The following is a 22,005-nucleotide window of genomic DNA, read 5'->3' as shown; positions in this document are numbered from 1 at the left end:
ACGACCATTTAATCTCTGGGCTTCCGTGGCGCAATGGTTAACGCGTTCGGCTGTTAACCAATAGGTTGGTGGTTCGAGCCCACCCGGGAGCGGTGTTGTGGGATCTCAAATGTAACGTAGAAAGCCAAAGTTTTTCCACAATACGTGACGACCATTTAATTTCTGAGCTTTCGTGGCTCAATGGTTAGCGCGTTCGGCTGTGTTCGGCTGTTAACCAATAGGTTGGTGGTTAGAGCCCATCCGGGAGCGGTGTTGTGAGGTCTCAGATGTGACGTAAAAAGTCAAGGTTTTTCCACAATACCTGACGAACATTGAATTTTTGGGCTTCCGTGGCGCAATGGTTAGCGCGTTCAGCTGTTAATCGAAAGGTTGGTGGTTCGAGCCCAACCGGGAGAGGTGTTGTGGGGTCTCAGATGTAGCGTAAAAAGTCAAAACGTTTCCACAATACGTGACAACCATTTAATTTCTGAGCTTCCGTGGCTGAATGGTTAGCGCGTTCGGCTGTTAACCAATAGGTTGGTGGTTAGAGCCCATCCGGGAGCGGTGTTGTGAGGTCTCAGATGTAACGTAAAATGTCAGAGTTTTTCCACAATACCTGACGAACATTTAATTTTTGGGCTTCCCTGGCGCAATTATTAGCGCGTTCAACTGTTAATCGAAAGGTTGGTGGTTCAGGCCCACCCGGAAGAGTTGTTGTGGGGTCTCAGATGTAGCGTAAAAAGTCAAAACGTATCCACAATACGTGACAACCATTTAATTTCTGAGCTTCCGTGGCTCAATGGTTAGCGCGTTCGGCTGTTAACCAATAGGTTGGTGGTTCGAGCCCATCCGGGAGCGGTGTTGTGAGGTCTCAGATGTAACGTAAAATGTCAGAGTTTTTCCACAATACCTGACGAACATTTAATTTTTGGGCTACCCTGGCGCAATTATTAGCGCGTTCAACTGTTAATCGAAAGGCTGGTGGTTCAGGCCCACCCGGAAGAGGTGTTGTGGGGTCTCAGATGTAGCGTAAAAAGTCAAAACTTATCCACAATACGTGACAACCATTTAATTTCTGAGCTTCCGTGGCTCAATGGTTAGCGCGTTCAGCTGTTAACCAATAGGTTGGTCGTTCGAGCCCACCCGGGAGCGGTGGTGTGGGATCTCAAATGTAACGTAGAAAGCCAAAGTTTTGCCACAATACCTGACGACCATTAAATTTTTGGGCTTCCTTGGCGCAATGGCTAGCGCGTTCGGCTGTTAACCGAAAGTTTGGTGGTTCGAGCCCAACCGGAAGAGGTGTTGTAGGGTCACACATGTAACGTAAAAAGTCATAACTTATCCACAATACCTGACAACCATTTAATTTCTGAGCTTCCGTGGCTCAAAGGTTAGCGCGTTCGGCTGTTAACCAATAGGTGTGTGGTTCGAGCCCATCCGGGAGCGGTTTTGTGACGTCTCAGATGTGACGTAAAAAGTCAAGGTTTTTTACACAACACCTGACGACCATTTAATTTTTGGTCTTCCGTGGCGCAATGGTTAGCGCGTTCGGCTGTTAACCAATAGGTTGGTGGTTCGAGCCCATCCGGGAGCGGTGTTGTGAGGTCTCAGATGTAACGTAAAATGTCAGAGTTTTTCCACAATACCTGACGAACATTTAATTTTTGGGCTTCCGTGGCGCAATGATTAGCGCGTTCAACTGTTAACCGAAAGGTTGGTGGTTCGAGCCCATCCGGGAGCGGTGTTGTGACGTCTCAGATGTAACGTAAAATGTTAAAACTTTTCCACAATATGTGACAACCACTTAAATTCTGAGCTTCCGTGGCTCAATGGTTAGCGAATTCGGCTGTTAACCAATATGTTGGTGGTTCGAGCCCACCCGGGAGCGGTATTTTGGGATCTCAAATGTAACGTTGAAAGCCAAAATTTTTCCACAATACCTGACGACCATTTAATTTTTGGGCTTCCGTGGCGCAATGGTCAGCGCGTTCAGCTGTTAATCGAAAGGCTGGCGGTTCAAGCCCACCCGGAAGAGGGGTTGTGGGGTCTCAGATGTAGTGTAAAAAGTCAAAGCCTATCCACAATACGTGACAACCATTTAATTTCTGAGCTTCCGTGGCTCAATGGTTAGCGCGTTCGGCTGTTAACCAATAGGTTGGTGGTTCGAGCCCACCCGGGACCGGTGGTGTGGGATCTCAAATGTAACGTAGAAAGCCAAAGTTTTGCCACAATACCTGACGACCATTAAATTTTTGGGCTTCCTTGGCTCAAAGGTTGGCGCGTTCGGCTGTTAACGAATAGGTGTGTGGTTCGAGCCCATCCGGGAGCGGTGTTGTGACGTCTCAGATGTGACGTAAAAAGTCAAGGTTTTTTCCACAGCACCTGACGACCATTTAATTTTTGGGCTTCCGTGGCGCAATGATTAGCGCGTTCAGCTGTTAATCGAAAGGTTGAAGGTTCGAGCCCACCCGAGAGAGGTGTTGTGGGGTCTCAGATGTAGCGTAAAAAGTCAAAACTTTTCCGCAATACGTGACAACCATATAAATTCTGAGCTTCCGTGGCTCAATGGTTAGCGCGTTCGCCTGTTAACCAATAGGTTGGTGGTTCGAGCCCATCCGGGAGCGGTGTTGTGACGTCTCAGATGTGACGTAAAAAGTCAAGCTTTTTCCACAATACCGGACGACCATTTAGTTTTTGGGCTTCCGTGGCGCAATCGTTAGCGCGTTCGGCTGTTAACAGAAAGGTTGGTGGTTCGAGCACACCCGGGAGCGGTGCTATGAGGTCTCAGATGTTACTTAAATTTCAAAGTTTTTCCACAATACCGGACGACCATTTAATTTTTGGGCTTCCGTTGCGCAATGGTTAGCGCGTTCAGCTGCTGTTCAAAAGACTGGTGGTTTGAGCCCTCCCGGGAGCGGTGTTGTGACGTCTCAGATGTAACATAAAATGTCAGAGTTTTTCCACAATACCTGACGAACATTGAATTTTTGGCCTTCCGTGGCGCAATGGTTAGCGCGTTCAGCTGTTAATCAAAAGGTTGGTGGTTCGAGCCCACCCGGGAGAGGTGTTGTGGGGTCTCAGATGTAGCGTAAAAAGTCAAAACGTTTCCACAATACGTGACAACCATTTAATTTCTGAGCCTCCGTGGCTCAATGGTTAGCGCGTTCGGCTGTTAACCAATAGGTTAGTGGTTCGAGCCCACCCGGGAGCGGCGTTGTGGGATCTCAAATGTAACGTAGAAAGCCAAAGTTTTTCCACAATACCTGACGACCATTTAATTTTTGGGCTTCCGTGGCGCAATGATTAGCGCGTTCAGCTGTTAATCGAAAGGTTGAAGGTTCGAGCCCACCCGGGAGAGGTGTTGTGGGGTCTCAGATGTAGCGTAAAAATTCAAAACTTTTCCACAATACGTGACAACCATTTAATTTCTGAGCTTCCGTGGCTCAATGGTTAGCGCTTTCGGCTGTTAACCAATTGGTGGGTTGTTCGAGCCCATCCGGGAGCGATGTTGTCAGGTCTCAGATGTGACGCAAAAAGTCAAGGTTTTTACACAATACCTGACGAGCATTTAATTTTTGGGCTTCCGTGGCGCAATGGTTAGCGCGATCAGCAGTTAACAAATAGGCTAGTGGTTCGAGCCCACCCGGGAGCGGCGTTGTGGGATCTCAAACGTAACGTAGAAAGCCAAAGTTTTTCCACAATACCTGACGACCATTTAATTTTTGGGCTTCCGTGGCGCAATGGTTAACGCGTTCGGCTGTTAACCAATAGGTTGGTTTTTCAAGCCCACCCGGGAGCGGTGTTGTGGGATCTCAAATGTAACGTAGAAAGCCTAAGTTTTTCCACAATACGTGACGACCATTTAATTTCTGAGCTTCCGTGGCTCAATGTTTAGCGCGTTCGGCTGTTAACCAATAGGTTGGTGGTTCGAGCCAATCCGGGAGCGGTGTTGTGAGGTCTCAGAAGTGACGTAAAAAGTCAAGGTTTTTCCACAATACCTGACGAACATTTAATTCTTGGGCTTCTTTGGCGCAACGGTTAGCGCGTTCGGCTGTTAACCGAAAGGTTGGTGGTTCGAGCCCAACCGGGAGAGGTGTTGTAGGGTCTCAGATGTAACGTAATAAGTCATAACTTATCCACAATACCTGACAACCATTTAATTTCTGAGCTTCCGTGGCTCAATGGTTAGCGCTTTCGGCTGTTAACAAATAGGTTGGTGGTTCGAGCCCACCCGGGAGCGGTGTTGTGAGGTCTCAGATGTGACGTAAAAAGACAAGGTTTTTACACATTACCTGACGAGCATTTAATTTTTTAACTTCCGTGGCGCAATGGTTAGCGCGTTCAGCTTTTAACCAATAGGGTGGTGGTTCGAGCCCACCCGGGAGCGGTGTTGTGGGATCTCAAATGTAACGTAGAAAGACAAAGTTTTTCCACAATACCTGACGACCATTTATTTTTTGGGCTTCCTTGGCGCAATGGTTAGCGCGTTCGGCTGTTAACCGAAAGGTTGGTGGTTCGAGCCCAGCCGAGAGAGGTGTTGTAGGGTCTCAGATGTAACGTAATAAGTCATAACTTATCCACAATACCTGACAACCATTTAATTTCTGAGCTTCCGTGGCTCAATGGTTAGCGCGTTCGGCTGTTAACCAATAGGTTGGTGGTTCGAGCCCATCCGGGAGCGGTGTTGTGAGGTCTCAGATGTAACGTAAAATGTCAGAGTTTTTCCACAATACCTGACGAACATTTAATTTTTGGGCTTCCGTGGCGCAATGGTTAGCGCGTTCGGCTGTTAACCAATAGGTGGGTTGTTCGAGCCCATCCGGGAGCGGTGTTGTCAGGTCTCAGATGTGACGCAAAAAGTCAAGGTTTTTACACAATACCTGACGAGCATTTAATTTTTGGGCTTCCGTGGCTCAATGGTTAGCGCGTTCGGCTGTTAACCAATAGGTTGGTGGTTCGAGCCCACCCGGGAGCGGTGGTGTGGGATCTCATATGTAACGTAGAAAGCCAAAGTTTTGCCACAATACCTGACGGCCATTAAATTTTTGGGCCTTCTTGGCCGAACGCGCCAACCTTTGAGCCAAGGAAGCCCAAAAATTTAATGGTCGTCAGGTATTGTGGCAAAACTTTGGCTTTCTACGTTACATTTGAGATCCCACACCACCGGTCCCGGGTGGGCTCGAACCACCAACCTATTGGTTAACAGCCGAACGCGCTAACCATTGAGCCACGGAAGCTCAGAAATTAAATAATTGTCACGTATTGTGGATAGGCTTTGACTTTTTACACTACATCTGAGACCCCACAACACCTCTTCCGGGTGGGCTTGAACCGCCAGCCTTTCGATTAACAGCTGAACGCGCTGACCATTGCGCCACGGAAGCCCAAAAATTAAATGGTCGTCAGGTATTGTGGAAAAATTTTGGCTTTCAACGTTACATTTGAGATCCCAAAATACCGCTCCCGGGTGGGCTCGAACCACCAACCTATTGGTTAACAGCCGAATTCGCTAACCATTGAGCCACGGAAGCTCAGAATTTAAGTGGTTGTCACATATTGTGGAAAAGTTTTAACATTTTACGTTACATCTGAGACGTCACAACACCGCTCCCGGATGGGCTCGAACCACCAACCTTTCGGTTAACAGCTGAACGCGCTAATCATTGCGCCACGGAAGCCCAAAAATTAAATGTTCGTCAGGTATTGTGGAAAAACTCTGACATTTTACGTTACATCTGAGACCTCACAACACCGCTCCCGGATGGGCTCGAACCACCAACCTATTGGTTAACAGCCGAACGCGCTAACCATTGCGCCACGGAAGACCAAAAATTAAATGGTCGTCAGGTGTTGTGTAAAAAACCTTGACTTTTTACGTCACATCTGAGACGTCACAAAACCGCTCCCGGATGGGCTCGAACCACACACCTATTGGTTAACAGCCGAACGCTCTAACCTTTGAGCCACGGAAGCTCAGAAATTAAATGGTTGTCAGGTATTGTGGATAAGTTATGACTTTTTACGTTACATGTGTGACCCTACAACACCTCTTCCGGTTGGGCTCGAACCACCAAACTTTCGGTTAACAGCCGAACGCGCTAGCCATTGCGCCAAGGAAGCCCAAAAATTTAATGGTCGTCAGGTATTGTGGCAAAACTTTGGCTTTCTACGTTACATTTGAGATCCCACACCACCGCTCCCGGGTGGGCTCGAACCACCAACCAATTGGTTAACAGCCGAACGCGCTAACCATTGAGCCACGGAAGCTCAGAAATTAAATGGTTGTCACGTATTGTGGATAAGTTTTGACTTTTTACGCTACATCTGAGACCCCACAACACCTCTTCCGGGTGGGCCTGAACCACCAGCCTTTCGATTAACAGTTGAACGCGCTAATAATTGCGCCAGGGTAGCCCAAAAATTAAATGTTCGTCAGGTATTGTGGAAAAACTCTGACATTTTACGTTACATCTGAGACCTCACAACACCGCTCCCGGATGGGCTCGAACCACCAACCTATTGGTTACCAGCCGAACGCGCTAACCATTGAGCCACGGAAGCTCAGAAATTAAATGGTTGTCACGTATTGTGGATAAGTTTTGACTTTTTACGCTACATCTGAGACCCCACAACACCTCTTCCGGGTGGGCCTGAACCACCAACCTTTCGATTAACAGTTGAACGCGCTAATAATTGCGCCAGGGAAGCCCAAAAATTAAATGTTCGTCAGGTATTGTGGAAAAACTCTGACATTTTACGTTACATCTGAGACCTCACAACACCGCTCCCGGATGGGCTCTAACCACCAACCTATTGGTTAACAGCCGAACGCGCTAACCATTCAGCCACGGAAGCTCAGAAATTAAATGGTTGTCACGTATTGTGGAAAAGTTTTGACTTTTTACGCTAAATCTGAGACCCCACAACACCTCTCCCGGTTGGGCTCGAACCACCAACCTTTCGATTAACAGCTGAACGCGCTAACCATTGCGCCACGGAAGCCCAAAAATTCAATGTTCGTCAGGTATTGTGGAAAAACCTTGACTTTTTACGTCACATCTGAGACCTCACAACACCGCTCCCGGATGGGCTCTAACCACCAACCTATTGGTTAACAGCCGAACACAGCCGAACGCGCTAACCATTGAGCCACGAAAGCTCAGAAATTAAATGGTCGTCACGTATTGTGGAAAAACTTTAGCTTTCTACGTTACATTTGAGATCCCACAACACCGCTCCCGGGTGGGCTCGAACCACCAACCTATTGGTTAACAGCCGAACGCGTTAACCATTGCGCCACGGAAGCCCAGAGATTAAATGGTCGTCAGGTATTGTGGAAAAACTTTGGCTTTCTACGTTACGTTTGAGATCCCACAACGCCGCTCCCGGGTGGGCTCGAACCACTAAATTATTTGTTAACTGCTGAACGCGCTAACCATTGCGCCACGGAAGCTCAGAAATTAAATGGTTGTCACGTATTGTGGAAAAGTTTTGACTTTTTACGCTACATCTGAGACCCCACAACACCTCTCCCGGGTGGGCTCGAACCTTCAACCTTTCGATTATCAGCTGAACGCGCTAATCATTGCGCCACGGAAGCCCAAAAATTAAATGGTCGTCAGGTATTGTGGAAAAACTTTGGCTTTCCACGTTACGTTTGAGATCCCACAACACCGCGCCCGGGTGGGCTCGAACCACCAACCTATTGGTTAACAGCCGAACGCCCTAACCATTGCGCCACGGAAGCCCAAAAATTAAATGATCGTCAGGTATTGTGGAAAAACTTTGGCTTTCTACGTTACATTTGAGATCCCACAACGCCGCTCCCGGGTGGGCTCGAACCACTAACCTTTTAGTTAACAGCCGAACGCGCTAACCATTGAGCCACGGAAGCTCAGAAATTAAATGGTTGTCACGTATTGTGGAAAAGTTTTGACTTTTTGCGCTACATCTGAGACCCCACAACACCTCTCCCGGGTGGGCTCGAACCACCAAACTTTCGGTTAACAGCCGAACGCGCTAGCCATTGCGCCACGTAAGCCCAAAATTTAAATGGTCGTCCGGTATTGTGGAAAAACCTTGACTTTTTACGTCACATCTGAGACGTCACAACACCGCTCCCGGATGGGCTCGAACCACCAACCTATTGGTTAACAGCCGAACGCGCTAACCATTGAGCCACGGAAGCTCAGAAATTAAATGGTTGTCACGTATTGTGGAAAGTTTTGACTTTTTACGCTACATCTGAGACCCCACAACACCTCTCCCGGGTGGGCTCGAACCTTCAACCTTACGATTAACAGCTGAACGCGCTAGTCATTGCGGCACGGAAGCCCAAAAATTAAATGTTCGTCAGGTATTGTGGAAAAACTCTGACATTTTACGTTACGTCTGAGACCTCACTACACCGCTCCCGGATGGGCTCGAACCACCAACCTATTGGTTAAAAGACGAACGCGCTAACCATTGCGCCACGGAAGCCCAAAAATTAAATGGTCGTCAGGTGTTGTGGCAAAACTTTGGCTTTCTACGTTACATTTGAGATCCCACACCACCGCTCCCGGGTGGGCTCGAACCACCAACCTATTGGTTAACAGCCGAACGCGCCAACCATTGAGCCACGGAATCTCAGAAATTAAATGGTTGTCACTTATTGTGGATACGTTTTGTCTTTTTACGCTACATCTGAGACCCCACAACACCTCTTCCGGGTGGGCTTGAACCACCAGCCTTTCGATTAACAGTTGAACGCGCTAATAATTGCGCCAAAGAAGCCCAAAAATTAAATGTTCGTCAGGTATTGTGGAAAAACTCTGACATTTTACGTTACATTCGAGACGTCACAACACCGCTCCCGGGAGGGCTCAAACCACCAGTCTTTTGAATAGCAGCTGAACGCGCTAGCCATTGCGCCACGTAAGCCCAAAATTTAAATGGTCGTCCGGTATTGTGGAAAAACCTTGACTTTTTACGTCACATTTGAGACGTCACAACACCGCTCCCGGATGGGCTCGAACCACCAACCTATTGGTTAACAGCCGAACGCGCTAACCATTGAGCCACGGAAGCTCAGAAATTAAATGGTTGTCACGTATTGTGGAAAAGTTTTGACTTTTACGCAACATCTGAGACCCCACAACACCTCTCCCGGGTGGGCTCGATCTTCAACCTTACGATTAACAGCTGAACGCGCTAGTCATTGCGGCACGGAAGCCCAAAAATTAAATGTTCGTCAGGTATTGTGGAAAAACTCTGACATTTTACGTTACATCTGAGACCTCACTACACCGCTCCCGGATGGGCTCGAACCACCAACCTATTGGTTTAAAGCCGAACGCGCTAACCATTGCGCCACGGAAGCCCAAAAATTAAATGGTCGTCAGGTGTTGTGGCAAAACTTTGGCTTTCTACGTTACATTTGAGATCCCACACCACCGCTCCCGGGTGGGCTCGAACCACCAACCTATTGGTTAACAGCCGAACGCGCCAACCATTGAGCCACGGAATCTCAGAAATTAAATGGTTGTCACGTATTGTGGATAAGTTTTGTCTTTTTACGCTACATCTGAGACCCCACAACACCTCTTCCGGGTGGGCTTGAACCACCAGCCTTTCGATTAACAGTTGAACGCGCTAATAATTGCGCCAAAGAAGCCCAAAAATTAAAGGTTCGTCAGGTATTGTGGAAAAACTCTGACATTTTACGTTACATTCGAGACGTCACAACACCGCTCCCGGGAGGGCTCAAACCACCAGTCTTTTGAATAGCAGCTGAACGCGCTAACCATTGCGCCACGGAAGCCTAAATATTAAATGGTCGTCATGTATTGTGGAAAAACTCTGACTTTTTACGTTACATCTGAGACCTCACAAAACGCTCCCGGATGGGCTCGAAAAACCAAAATTTCGGTTAAAAGCCGAAAGCGCTAGCCATTGAGCCACGGAAGCTCTGAAATTAAATGGTCGTCCGGTATTGTGGAAAAACTTTGACTTTTTACGTAACATCTGAGACCTCATAGCACCGCTCCCGGGTGTGCTCGAACCACCAACCTTTCTGTTAACAGCCAAACGCGCTAACCATGGCGCCAAGGAAGCCCAAATATTAAATATTCGTCAGGTATTGTGGAAAAACTCTGACATTTTACGTCACATCTGAGAACTCACAACACCGCTCCCGGGTGGGCCCGAACCACCAACCTATTGGTTAACAGCCGAACACGCTAAACATTGAGCCACGGAAGCTCAGAAATTAAATCGTTGTCACGTATTGTGGAAAAGTTTTGACTTTTTACGCTACATCTGAGACCCCACAACACCTCTCGCGGGTGGGCTCGAACCACCAACCTTTCGATTAACAGACGAACGCGCTAACCATTGCGCCACGGAAGCTCAAAAATTAAATGGTCGTCAGGTATTGTGGAAAAACCTTGACTTTTTACGTCACATCTGAGACCTCACAACACCGCTCCCGGATGGGCTCGTACTACTAAACTATTGGTTAACAGCCGAACGCGCTAACCATTGCGCCAAGGAAGCCCAAAAATTTAATGGTCGTCAGGTATTGTGGCAAAACTTTGGCTTTCTACGTTACATTTGAGATCCCACACCACCGCTCCCGGGTGGGCTCGAACCACCAACCTATTGGTTAACAGCCGAACGCGCTAACCATTGAGCCACGGAATCTCAGAAATTAAATGGTTGTCACATATTGTGGATAAGTTTTGACTTTTTACGCTACATCTGAGACCCCACAACACCTCTTCCGGGTGGGCTTGAACCACCAGCCTTTCGATTAACAGTTGAACGCGCTAATAATTGCGCCAAGGAAGCCCAAAAATTAAATGTTCGTCAGGTATTGTGGAAAAACTCTGACATTTTACGTTACATTCGAGACGTCACAACACCGCTCCCGGGAGGGCTCAAACCACCAGTCTTTTGAATAGCAGCTGAACGCGCTAACCATTGCGCCACGGAAGCCTAAATATTAAATGGTCGTCATGTATTGTGGAAAAACTCTGACTTTTTACGTTACATCTGAGACCTCACAAAACGCTCCCGGATGGGCTCGAAAAACCAAAATTTCGGTTAAAAGCCGAAAGCGCTAGCCATTGAGCCACGGAAGCTCTGAAATTAAATGGTCGTCCGGTATTGTGGAAAAACTTTGACTTTTTACGTAACATCTGAGACCTCATAGCACCGCTCCCGGGTGTGCTCGAACCACCAACCTTTCTGTTAACAGCCAAACGCGCTAACCATGGCGCCAAGGAAGCCCAAATATTAAATATTCGTCAGGTATTGTGGAAAAACTCTGACATTTTACGTCACATCTGAGAACTCACAACACCGCTCCCGGGTGGGCCCGAACCACCAACCTATTGGTTAACAGCCGAACACGCTAAACATTGAGCCACGGAAGCTCAGAAATTAAATCGTTGTCACGTATTGTGGAAAAGTTTTGACTTTTTACGCTACATCTGAGACCCCACAACACCTCTCGCGGGTGGGCTCGAACCACCAACCTTTCGATTAACAGACGAACGCGCTAACCATTGCGCCACGGAAGCTCAAAAATTAAATGGTCGTCAGGTATTGTGGAAAAACCTTGACTTTTTACGTCACATCTGAGACCTCACAACACCGCTCCCGGATGGGCTCGTACTACTAAACTATTGGTTAACAGCCGAACGCGCTAACCATTGCGCCAAGGAAGCCCAAAAATTTAATGGTCGTCAGGTATTGTGGCAAAACTTTGGCTTTCTACGTTACATTTGAGATCCCACACCACCGCTCCCGGGTGGGCTCGAACCACCAACCTATTGGTTAACAGCCGAACGCGCTAACCATTGAGCCACGGAATCTCAGAAATTAAATGGTTGTCACATATTGTGGATAAGTTTTGACTTTTTACGCTACATCTGAGACCCCACAACACCTCTTCCGGGTGGGCTTGAACCACCAGCCTTTCGATTAACAGTTGAACGCGCTAATAATTGCGCCAAGGAAGCCCAAAAATTAAATGTTCGTCAGGTATTGTGGAAAAACTCTGACATTTTACGTTACATTCGAGACGTCACAACACCGCTCCCGGGAGGGCTCAAACCACCAGTCTTTTGAATAGCAGCTGAACGCGCTAACCATTGCGCCACGGAAGCCTAAATATTAAATGGTCGTCATGTATTGTGGAAAAACTCTGACTTTTTACGTTACATCTGAGACCTCACAAAACGCTCCCGGATGGGCTCGAAAAACCAAAATTTCGGTTAAAAGCCGAAAGCGCTAGCCATTGAGCCACGGAAGCTCTGAAATTAAATGGTCGTCCGGTATTGTGGAAAAACTTTGACTTTTTACGTAACATCTGAGACCTCATAGCACCGCTCCCGGGTGTGCTCGAACCACCAACCTTTCTGTTAACAGCCAAACGCGCTAACCATTGCGCCAAGGAAGCCCAAATATTAAATATTCGTCAGGTATTGTGGAAAAACTCTGACATTTTACGTCACATCTGAGAACTCACAACACCGCTCCCGGGTGGGCCCGAACCACCAACCTATTGGTTAACAGCCGAACACGCTAAACATTGAGCCACGGAAGCTCAGAAATTAAATCGTTGTCACGTATTGTGGAAAAGTTTTGACTTTTCACTCTACATCTGAGACCCCACAACACCTCTCCCGGGTGTGCTCGAACCACCAACCTTTCGATTAACAGAAGAACGCGCTAACCATTTCGCCACGGAAGCTCAAAAATTAAATGGTCGTCAGGTATTGTGGAAAAACCTTGACTTTTTACGTCACATCTGAGACCTCACAACACCGCTCCCGGATGGGCTCGAACTACCAAACTTTTGGTTAACAGCCGAACGCGCTAACCATTGAGCCACGGAAGCTCAGAAATTAAATGGTCGTCAGGTATTGTGGAAAAACTTTGGCTTTCTACGTTACATTTGAGATCCCACAACACCGCTCCCGGGTGGGCTCGAACCACCAACCTATTGGCTAACAGCCGAACGCGCTAAACATTGAGCCACGGAAGCTCAGAAATTAAATCGTTGTCACGTATTGTGGAAAAGTTTTGACTTTTTACGCTACATCTGAGACCCCACAACACCTCTCCCGGGTGGGCTCGAACCACCAACCTTTCGATTAACAGAAGAACGCGCTAACCATTGGGCCACGGAAGCTCAAAAATTAAATGGTCGTCAGGTATTGTGGAAAAACCTTGACTTTTTACGTCACATCTGAGACCGCACTACACCGCTCCCGAAAGGGCTCAAACCACCAGTCTTTTGAATAACAGCTGAACGCGCTAACCATTGCGCCCCGGAAGCCCAAAAATTAAATGTTCGTCAGGTATTGTGGAAAAACTTTGGCTTTCTACGTTACATTTGAGATCCCACAACACCGCTCCCGGGTGGGCTTGAACCACCAACCTTTCGGTTACCAGCCGAACGCGCTAACCATTGCGCCACGGAAGCCCAAAAATTAAATGGTCGTCAGGTATTGTGGAAAAACTTTGGCTTTCCACGTTACATGTGAGATCCCACAACACCGCTCCCGGGTGTCCTCGAACCACCAACCTATTGGTTAACAGCCGAACGCGCTAACTATTGAGCCACGGAAGCCCAAAAATTAAATGGTCGTCAGGTATTGTGGAAAAACCTTGACTTTTTACGTAACATCTGAGACGTCACAACACCGCTCCCGGATGGGCTTGAACCACCAACCTTTCGGTTAACAGCCGAACGCGCTAACCATTGCGCCACGGAAGCCCAAAAATTAAATGGTCGTCAGGTATTGTGGAAAAACTTTGGCTTTCTACGTTACATTCGAGATCCCACAACACCGCTCCCGGGTATGCTTGAAGCACCAACCTATTGGCTAACAGCCGAACGCGCTAACCATTGAGCCACGGAAGCTCAGAAATTAAATGCTGTCAGGTATTGTGGAAAAACTTTGGCTTTCTACGTTACATTTGAGACCCCACAACCACCAACCTTTCGATTAACAGCTGAACGCGCTAACCATTGAGCCACGGAAGCTCAGAAATTAAATGGTCGTCAGGTATTGTGGTAAAACTTTGGCTTTCTACGTTACATTTGAGATCCCACAACACCGCTCCCGGGTGGGCTCGAACCACCAACCTATGGGTCAACAGCAGAACGCGCTAACCATTGCGCCACGGAAGCCCAAAAATTAAATGCTCGTCTGGTTTTGCGTAAAAACCTTGACTTTTTACGTCACATCTAAGACCTCACAACACCGCTCCCGGATGAGGTCGAACCACCAACCTATTGGTTAACAGCCGAACGCGCTAACCATTGAGCCACGGAAGCTCAGAAATTAAATGATTGTCACGTATTGTGGATAAGTTTTGACTTTTTACGCTACATATGAGACCCCACAACACCTCTCCCGGGTGGGCTCGAACCTTCAACCTTTCGATTAACAGCTGAACGCGCTAATCATTGCGCCACGGAAGCCCAAAAATTAAATGTTCGTCAGGTATTGTGAAAAACTCTGACATTTTACGTTACATCTGAGACCTCACAACAACGCATCCCGGATGGGCTCGAACCACAAACCTATTGGTTAACAGCCGCACGCGATAACCATTGAGCCAAGGAAGCTCGGAAATTAAATGGTTGTCAGGTATTGTGGAAAAGTTTTGACTTTTTACGCTACATCTGAGACCCCACAACACCTCTCCCGGGTGGGCTCGTACCACCAACCTTTCGATTAACAGCTAAACGCGCTAACCATTGCGCCACGGAAGCCCAAAAATTCAATGTTCGACAGGTATTGTGGAAAAACTCTGACATTTTTTGTTACATTTGAGACGTCACAACACCGCTCCCGGGAGAGCTCAAACCACCAGTCTTTTGAATAGCAGCTGAACGCGCTAACCATTGCGCCACGGAAGCCCAAAAATTAAATGGTCGTCAGGTATTTTGGAAAAACCTTGACTTTTAACGTCACATCTGAGACGTCACAATACCGCTCCCGGATGGGCTCGAACCACCAACCTATTGGTTAACAGCCGAACGCGCTAACCATTGAGCCACGGAAGCCCAAAGTTAAATGCTCGTCAGGTATTGTGTAAAAACCTTGACTTTTTACGTCACATCTGAGACCTCACAACACCGCTCCCGGATGGGCTCGAACCACCAACCTATTGGTTAACAGCCGAACGCGCTAACCATTGAGCCACGGAAGCCCAAAGTTAAATGCTCGTCAGGTATTGTGTAAAAACCTTGACTTTTTACGTCACATCTGAGACCTCACAACACCGCTCCCGGATGGGCTCGAACCACCAACCTATTGGTTAACAGCCAAACGCGCTAACCATTGAGCCACGGAAGCTCAGAAATTATATGGTTGTCACGTATTGTGGAAATGTTTTGACTTTTTACGCTACATCTGAGACCCCACAACACCTCTCCCGGGTGGGCACGAACCTTCAACCTTTCGATTAACAGCTGAACGCGCTAATCATTGCGCCACGGAAGCCCAAAAATTAAATGTTCGTCAGGTATTGTGAAAAACTCTGACATATTACGTTACATCTGAGACCTCACAACACCGCATCCCGGATGGGCTCGAACCACAAACCTATTGGTTAACAGCCGAACGCGATAACCATTGAGCCAAGGAAGCTCGGAAATTAAATGGTTGTCAGGTATTGTGGATAAGTTATGACTTATTGCGTTACATCTGATACCCTACAACACCTCTCCCGGTTGGGATCGAACCACCAACCTTTCGGTTAACAGCCGAACGCGCTAACCATTGCCCCAAGGAAGCCCAAAAATTAAATGTTCGTCAGGTATTGTGGAAAAACCTTGAATTTTTACGTTACATTTGAGATCCCACAACACCGCTCCCGGGTGGGCTCGAACCACCAACCTATTGGTTAACAGCCGAACGCGCTAATCATTGAGCCACGGAAGCCCAGAAATTAAATGGTTGTCACGTATTGTGGAAAAGTTTTGACTTTTTACGCTACATCTGAGACCCCACAACACCTCTCCCGGGTGGGCTCGTACCACCAACCTTTCGATTAACAGCTGAACGCGCTAACCATTGCGCCACGGAAGCCCAAAAATTCAATGTTCGACAGGTATTGTGGAAAAACTCTGACATTTTATGTTACATTTGAGACGTCACAACACCGCTCCCGGGAGAGCTCAAACCACCAGTCTTCTGAATAGCAGCTGAACGCGCTAACCATTGCGCCACGGAAGCCCAAAAATTAAATGGTCGTCAGGTATTTTGGAAAAACCTTGACTTTTAACGTCACATCTGAGACGTCACAATACCGCTCCCGGATGGGCTCGAACCACCAACCTATTGGTTAACAGCCGAACGCGCTAACCATTGAGCCACGGAAGCCCAAAGTTAAATGCTCGTCAGGTATTGTGTAAAAACCTTGACTTTTTACGTCACATCTGAGACCTCACAACACCGCTCCCGGATGGGCTCGAACCACCAACCTATTGGTTAACAGCCGAACGCGCTAACCATTGAGCCACGGAAGCCCAAAGTTAAATGCTCGTCAGGTATTGTGTAAAAACCTTGACTTTTTACGTCACATCTGAGACCTCACAACACCGCTCCCGGATGGGCTCGAACCACCAACCTATTGGTTAACAGCCAAACGCGCTAACCATTGAGCCACGGAAGCTCAGAAATTATATGGTTGTCACGTATTGTGGAAATGTTTTGACTTTTTACGCTACATCTGAGACCCCACAACACCTCTCCCGGGTGGGCTCGAACCTTCAACCTTTCGATTAACAGCTGAACGCGCTAATCATTGCGCCACGGAAGCCCAAAAATTGAATGTTCGTCAGGTATTGTGGAAAAAGTCTGACATTTTACGTTACATCTGAGACGTCACAACACCGCTCCCGGATGGGCTCGAACCACACACCTATTGGTTAACAGCCGAACGCGCTAACCTTTGAGCCACGGAAGCTCAGAAATTAAATGGTTGTCACGTATTGTGGATAAGTTTTGACTTTTTACGCTACATCTGAGACCCCACAACACCTCTTCCGGGTGCGCTTGAACCACCAGCCTTTCGATTAACAGTTGAACGCGCTAATAATTGCGCCAAGGAAGCCCAAAAATTAAATGTTCGTCAGGTATTGTGGAAAAACTCTGACATTTTACGTTACATCTGAGACGTCACAACACCGCTCCCGGATGGGCTCGAACATTAACCTTTCGGTTAACAGCTGAACGCGCAGACCATTGCGCCACGGAAGCCCAAAAATTAAATGGTCGTCAGGTATTGTGAAAAAATTTTGGCTTTCAACGTTACATTTGAGATCCCAAAACACCGCTCCCGGGTGGGCTCGAACCACCAACCTATTTGTTAACAGCCGAATTCGCTAACCATTGAGCAACGGAAGCTCAGAATTTAAATGGTCGTCAGGTGTTGTGGAAAAAACCTTGACTTTTTACTTCACATCTGATACGTCACAACACCACTCCCGGATGGGCTCGAACCACACACCTATTGGTTAACAGCCGAACGCGCTAACCTTTGAGCCACGGAAGCTCAGAAATTAAATGGTTGTCAGGTATTGTAGATAAGTTAAGACTTTTTACGTTACATCTGAGACCCTACAACACCTCTCCCGGGTGGGCTCGAACCTTCAACCTTTCGATTAACAGCTGAACGCGCTAATCATTGCGCCACGGAAGCCCAAAAATTAAATGTTCGTCAGGTATTGTGGAAAAACTCTGACATTTTACGTTACATCTGAGACCTCACAACACCGCTCCCGGATTTGCTCGAACCACCAACCTATTGGTTAACATCCGAACGCGCTAACCATTGCGCCACGGAAGCCCAAAATTTAAATGGTCGTCAGGTGTTGTGGAAAAAACCTTGACTTTTTACATCACATCTGAGACGTCACAACACCGCTCCCGGATGGGCTCGAACCACACACCTATTAGTTAACAGCCGAACGCGCTAACCTTTGAGACACGGAAGCTCACAAATTAAATGGTTGTCAGGTATTGTAGATAAGTTATGACTTTTTACGTTACATCTGAGACCCTACAACACCTCTTCCGGTTGGGCACGAACCACCAACCTTTCGGTTAACAGCCGAACGCACTAAAAATTGCGCCAAGGAAGCCCAAAAATTTAATGGTCGTCAGGTATTGTGGCAAAACTTTGGCTTTCTACGTTACATTTGAGATCCCACACCACCGCTCCCGGGTGGGCTCGAACCACCAACCTATTGGTTAACAGCCGAACGCGCTAACCATTGAGCCACGGAATCTCAGAAATTAAATGGTTGTCACGTATTGTGGATAAGTTTTGACTTTTTACGCTACATCTGAGACCCCACAACACCTATTCCGGGTGGGCTTGAACCACCAGCCTTTCGATTAACAGTTGAACGCGCTAATAATTGCGCCAAGGAAGCCCAAAAATTAAATGTTCGTCAGGTATTGTGGAAAAACTCTGACATTTTACGTTACATCTGAGACGCCACAACACCGCTCCCGGATGGGCACGAACCACCAACCTTTAGGTTAAGAGCCGAACGCGCTAACCTTTGAGCCACGGAAGCCCAAAAATTAAATGCTCGTCAGGTATTGTGTAAAAACCTTGACTTTTTGCGTCACATCTGAGACCTCACAACACCGCTCCCGGATAGGCTCGAACAACCAACCTATTGGTTAACAGCCGAACGCGCTAACCATTGCGCCACGGAAGCCCAAAAGTTAAATGCTCGTCAGGTATTGTGTAAAAACCTTGACTTTTTACGTCACATCTGAGACCTCACAACACCGCTCCCGGATGGGCTCGAACAACCAACCTATTGGTTAACAGCCGTACGCGCTAACCATTGCGCCACGGAAGCCCAAAAATTAAATGTTCGTCAGGTATTGTGGAAAAACTCTGACATTTTACGTTACATCTAAGACCTCACAACACCGCTCCCGGATGGGCTCGAACCACCAACCTATTGGTTAACAGCCGAACGCGCTAACCATTGAGCCACGGAAGCTCAGAGATTAAATGGTTGTCAGGTATTGTGGAAAAACTTTGTCTTTCTACGTTACATTTGAGATCCCACAACACCGTTCTCGGGTGGGCTCGAACCACCACCCTATTGGTTAAAAGCTGAACGCGCTAACCATTCAGCCACGGAAGCTCAGAAATTTAATGGTTGTCACGTATTGTGGAAAAGTTTTGACTTTTTACGCTACATCTGAGACCCCACAACACCTCTCCCGGTTGGGCTCGAACCACCAGCCTTTCGGTTAACAGCCGAACGCGCTAACCATTGCGCCATGGAAGCCCAAAAATTAAATGTTCGTCAGGTATTGTGGAAAAACCTTGACTATTTACGTCACTTCTGAGACCTCACAACACCGTTCCCGGATGGGCTCGAACCACCAACCTATTGGTTAACAGCCGAACGCGCTAACCATTGAGCCACGGAAGCTCAGAAATTAAATGGTCGTCACGTATTGTGGAAAAACTTTGGCTTTCTACGTTACATTTGAGATCCCACAACACCGCTCCCGGGTGGGCTCGAACCACCAACCTATTGGTTAACAGCCGAACGCGTTAACCATTGCGCCACGGAAGCCCAAAAATTAAATGGTCGTCAGGTATTGTGGAAAAACTTTGGCTTTCTACGTTACGTTTGAGATCCCACAACGCCGCTCCCGGGTGGGCTCGAACCACTAACCTATTTGTTAACTGCTGAACGCGCTAACCCTTGCGCCACGGAAGCAAAAAATTAAATGCTCGTCAGGTATTGTGTAAAAACCTTGACTTTTTACGTCACATCTGAGACCTCACAACACCGCTCCCGGATGGGCTCGAACCACCAACCTATTGGTTAACAGCCGAACGCGCTAACCATTGCGCCACGGAAGCCCAAAAATTAAATGTTCGTCAGGTATTGTGGAAAAACTCTGACATTTTACGTTACATCTGAGACCTCACAACACCGCTCCCGGATGGGCTCGAACCACCACCCTATTGGTTAACAGCCAAACGCGCCAACCATTGAGCCACGGAAGCTCAGAGATTAAATGGTTGTCAGGTGTTGTGGATAAGTTATGACTTATTACGTTACATCTGAGACCCTACAACACCTCTCTCGGTTGGGCTCGAACCACCAACCTTTCGGTTAACAGCCGAACGCGCTAACCATTGCGCCAAGGAAGCCCAAAAAATAAATGGTCGTCGGGTATTGTGGAAAAACTTTGTCTTTCTACGTTACATTTGAGATCCCACAACACCGCTCCCGGGTGGGCTCGAACCACCACCCTATTGGTTAAAAGCTGAACGCGCTAACCATTCAGCCACGGAAGCTCAGAAATTAAATGGTTGTCACGTATTGTGGAAAAACTTTGGCTTTCTACGTTACATTTGAGATCCCACAACACCGCTCCCGGGTGGGCTCGAACCACCAACCTATTTGTTAACAGCCGAACGCGTTAACCATTGCGCCACGGAAGCCCAAAAATTAAATGGTCGTCAGGTATTGTGGAAAAACTTTGGCTTTCTACGTTACGTTTAAGATCCCACAACGCCGCTCCCGGGTGGGCTCGAACCACTAACCTATTTGTTATCTGCTGAACGCGCTAACCATTGCGCCACGGAAGCCCAAAAATTAAATGCTCGTCAGGTATTGTGTAAAAACCTTGACTTTTTACGTCACTTCTGAGACCTCACAACACCGCTCCCGGAAGGGCTCAAACCACCAGTCTTTTGAATAGCTGCTGAACGCGCTAACCATTGCGCCACGGAAGCCCAAAAATTAAATGGTCGTCCGGTATTGTGGAAAAATCTGGACTTTTTACGTAACATCTGAGACCTCATAGCACCGCTCCCGGGTGTGCTCGAACCACCAACCTTTCTGTTAACAGCCGAACGCGCTAACGATTGCGCCACGGAAGCCCCAAAATTAAATGGTCGTCCGGTATTGTGGAAAAACCTGGACTTTTTACGTCACATCTGAGACGTCACAACACCGCTCCCGGATGGGCTCGAACCACCAACCTATTGGTTAACAGCCGAACGCGCTAACCATTGAGCCACGGAAGCTCAGAAATTAAATACTTTTCACGTATTGCGGAAAAGTTTTGACTTTTTACGCTACATCTGAGACCCCACAACACCTGTCTCGGGTGGGCTCGAACCTTCAACCTTTCGATTAACAGCTGAACGCGCTAATCATTGCCCCACGGAAGCCCAAAAATTAAATGGTCGTCAGGTATTGTGGAAAAACATTGGCTTTCTACGTTACGTTTGAGATCCCACAACACCGCGCCCGGGTGGGCTCGAATCACCAACCTAATGGTTAACAGCCGAACGCGCTAACCATTGCGCCACGGAAGCCCAAAAATTAAATGTTCGTCAGGTATTGTGGAAAAACTCTGACATTTTACGTTACATCTGAGACCTCACAACACCGCTCGCGGATGGGCTCGAACCACCAACCTATTGGTTAACAGCCGAACGCGCTAACCATTGAGCCACGGAAGCTCAGAGATTAAATGGTTGTCAGGTGTTGTGGATAAGTTATGACTTATTACGTTACATCTGAGACCCTACAACACCTCTCTCGGTTTGGCTCGAACCACCAACCTTTCGGTTAACAGCCGAACGCGCTAACCATTGCGCCAAGGAAGCCCAAAAAATAAATGGTCGTCAGGTATTGTGGAAAAACTTTGTCTTTCTACGTTACATTTGAGATCCCACAACACCGCTCCCGGGTGGGCTCGAACCCCCCCCCTATTGGTTAAAAGCTGAACGCGCTAACCATTCAGCCACGGAAGCTCAGAAATTAAATGGTTGTCACGTATTGTGGAAAAACTTTGGCTTTCTACGTTACATTTGAGATCCCACAACACCGCTCCCGGGTGGGCTCGAACCACCAACCTATTTGTTAACAGCCGAACGCGTTAACCATTGCGCCACGGAAGCCCAAAAATTAAATGGTCGTCAGGTATTGTGGAAAAACTTTGGCTTTCTACGTTA

General features: G+C 47.6%; 2 non-coding genes across 2 annotated transcripts; both read right to left on the bottom strand.

Annotated features, from left to right (window-relative positions):
• Positions 1-6,467: 6,467 nt before the first annotated feature.
• Positions 6,468-6,540, bottom strand: TRNAT-GGU (transfer RNA threonine (anticodon GGU)). Its single transcript has one exon. It is a non-coding gene; the product is annotated as a tRNA-Thr (tRNA).
• Positions 6,541-13,380: 6,840 nt separating this feature from the next.
• On the bottom strand, positions 13,381-13,453 carry TRNAT-GGU (transfer RNA threonine (anticodon GGU)). Its single transcript has one exon. It is a non-coding gene; the product is annotated as a tRNA-Thr (tRNA).
• Between the last annotated feature and the right edge of the window lie 8,552 nt (positions 13,454-22,005).

Source organism: Phalangium opilio, unplaced genomic scaffold (genome assembly GCF_054372755.1).
Source record: "Phalangium opilio isolate 3A_F unplaced genomic scaffold, DU_Popi_V2 ptg000056l_1, whole genome shotgun sequence".
In the NCBI taxonomy this organism is placed as follows: Eukaryota; Metazoa; Arthropoda; class Arachnida; order Opiliones; family Phalangiidae; genus Phalangium; species Phalangium opilio.
The sequence above is the reverse complement of the archived record's forward strand: the minus strand, read 5'-3'. Positions and strand labels throughout refer to the sequence as shown.